The sequence below is a fragment of the Micropterus dolomieu genome, linkage group LG09 (genome assembly GCF_021292245.1).
Source record: "Micropterus dolomieu isolate WLL.071019.BEF.003 ecotype Adirondacks linkage group LG09, ASM2129224v1, whole genome shotgun sequence".
Classification (NCBI taxonomy): Eukaryota; Metazoa; Chordata; class Actinopteri; order Centrarchiformes; family Centrarchidae; genus Micropterus; species Micropterus dolomieu.
In genome coordinates, this window is record NC_060158.1 from 7,803,190 (window position 1) to 7,805,329 (window position 2,140).

The window sequence follows — 2,140 nt, forward strand, 5'->3', positions numbered from 1 at the left end:
GCTCTTTCAATGAGCCAGGCCGCTAGGATTTTGATGAAAAATACTCCTCCATCTTAAGATAGCAGTTTGAGCACTGAGTTAAAACACTGAGCATTTGTCCTAAATACTGCACACTAGGTTTAAATAGGATTGGGCAATCATTAAATATCATCATTCCTTACCTTTTTGTGGAGTCACATTATGATGATATAATTGTATTGGTATTCCAAAATATCTGAAAATAATAATACTAATAATTTAAAACTAATAATTGGAGTTGTTGTTTTACACGTGTGAAGAGTTTTATCTGCAAAACAGTGAAACTGTTATCTGACACCTGTGCTTACCTAGGACACCTGGAGTGATCCTGTTGCTTTAAGAGAGCGTTGCATTATGGGTTGTTTGTAGTTTAATATTAAGCTAGCGGTTTCATACCTGGCCGTTTATAATAACAGGTGTTCTAGAGTTAATAGTCAGCACAAAAAAATTAGGACAGTTAAGCTAAAGCAGTTTTCTGCTCATAAATTAAGAAAGAAATAGGCCTACTAACGAGCCGAGTCCCAACTCATATCCACGAAATGGACGTCACAGATTTATCTGTCAGGCGGCCAACTAGAAATAAAGTGTCACAGATGGTGGAAGATGGTAAGCAGTAAGTAAGGTTAGCTAACAGACAGAGAAAATTATTTGGTAAGTTAGTCCCAAAACTGACTCCTTCAACGAGCTTGACAGGAGACTTTGTGAAAAACTTGACTGAAAAACTGAATGAAGTTATGTTAATATGTGTTAAAAGTTACCAAACTGAAAGCTGTTAAAATCACCAAACGGCCGAATTCATTTGATAATTAGCATATTGCCTATCTCTGAGATAGTAAAATATAACAGCTAATTAAAAGTTTTCATGTTTAATTTTACTCTATTTAAAAATATGTATATTGTCCTGTAATTAACATGTTTGTATACCCTTAGAATAGGTTTACTGTAGCTTAATGTTACATTTATTAAGGATGTTAAATATGTATATATTCATGCAAATCATGCAACGAAGAAGAAGAAATGCATAAGAAATCCTGGGACAAAATCTGTCCACAAATACTGTACAGCATGTAGTCTGATGATCAAGACTTGTGTTATAGCTGACTTGGGCAGTGAAATGTTTTTATAATTCATGTGGTCATTCATGTATGTTATACATTAGAGTTAGCTATCTTTTTTATTTCAAAGTTTTTCTCATCTTCATCCAAAAACTAGTGTCACAAAAGCAGGCTGGTCTTATGTTTGGGCTAATGTCTTTTATTTTGTAGAGGTATGTAGTCAGGCATTTGTCATGAATGTCAAATTATCTCAGTTGCTCATCTGCTCTGTTTGAAAACAGGGAAACAACCTGCTGTGGTGATTTCCTGAATATTTTAAGAGCTGGTACTTCCACAAATATTTGGTGGTTGTGTTACCATTTCACAATAACAATACAGAATAAATTACAGGAATTACAAAGACTCTTTATGTTCTCTGTTTTTGTTTTGAGAGGTTTTATAAATCCATGTTCGTCCTTTTCTGCTCACTATGTCCATTCAGACTATGGAGGAGGTGAAGGACAAGCCCAAGAGGAGGCCTCTGGTCAGGGCTGCGTCGGAGGAGAGCTCCAGTGATCTGAGTTCAATAAGTTACTCTCCGTCCCCTGGAGACACGCTACCCTGGAACCTGCCCAAACACCACCGCATCAAGCGCTCCAAGTCAGCCTCTGGAGATGTGCTGGACCCAGCAGAGAGGGCTGTCATCCGCATCGCAGGTACGATGTTCACATAGAACGATAATGGAGGTATAAGTGTGTGTGAGGTGGGATCTATGTCAGTGACAGACAGCCCTTTTAAGTTCTGCCCATTCTTTTTCTTTTCTGGTTTAGTGCTCATTTGCAAACTCTGCTGGAACACTGCTGCTAACACTAGCTGTTAATGCTCTCCTCTCTTCACTCCTCTCAACAGTCGATCATATTGCTTTGGAGCGGCTTTGTGATAATTGATTCTGTTTGTCATCCGCTCGTCATATCAGCTGTTGTCTAAAATGTGCACTTCAAGTTGGCTTGAAGTCGGCTATTGACTCACTGCTTTTCGCCACAGAGCTTTTGTTTTAGAGATTTGTTGCATATGGTAACATACATATC